The sequence below is a fragment of the Phalaenopsis equestris genome, unplaced genomic scaffold (assembly GCF_001263595.1).
Source record: "Phalaenopsis equestris unplaced genomic scaffold, ASM126359v1 Scaffold000341, whole genome shotgun sequence".
NCBI lineage: Eukaryota > Viridiplantae > Streptophyta > Magnoliopsida > Asparagales > Orchidaceae > Phalaenopsis > Phalaenopsis equestris.
Window position 1 is genome coordinate 311,750 of NW_018164783.1, and position 732 is coordinate 312,481.

The window sequence follows — 732 nt, forward strand, 5'->3', positions numbered from 1 at the left end:
TGTTTATGTATTTGGACTTTCATTTTTATTATTCTGTGTACTTGGATAATTTTAATTTTTGTTATAAAGTTAGTGTTATAGTTAAATGTGCATGTGTAGTTTAATAGATATTGAGTAGAATTGTGGATTGTAATGTGATTTTTATTTGGATATTTTAATTTTAATTGTTTAGTTTTTATTTGTGTTAGGAAATGTTGTGCTTATTTAATGTTTTAATTTAATACTTATTTCAAAATTTCATTACCCAGAAATTCCTCTAATGATTTATATGTGTAGAAAGCTCATAATATTACAGACCAGGTGAAGTAAAAATGTTGAGAAGACATGCAAAAATTTCAGAATGATGAAAATGCCTACAATACTTAGGTATGATTTATATATATAGTTTTTCTTTCCACCTGTATTATTTTATATTTAAAAATTTAAGTTTGGGGGAGGGAAGAAAAAGATTAACTGTTAAATGTCCTCTATTTCAATATTTTCAAAAATTATTTATATGATTTTATGTAGTGAGTTTAATTCAGGTAACTATATTTTTGTAACTATTTAAATATTATGGTAGATTTAAAGAAATATTTTTGTAATGAAAATTAATTTTTGTAACTTAAGATATTTAGTATAAAAGAATAAGATTATAGTTAACTATTTAAAGTAAAAAAAAAACTATATTTTGAAGTATTAAGAATCTAGAAATTCATTTGAGAAGAAAAGATTGGGGCTCAATGATGTAAA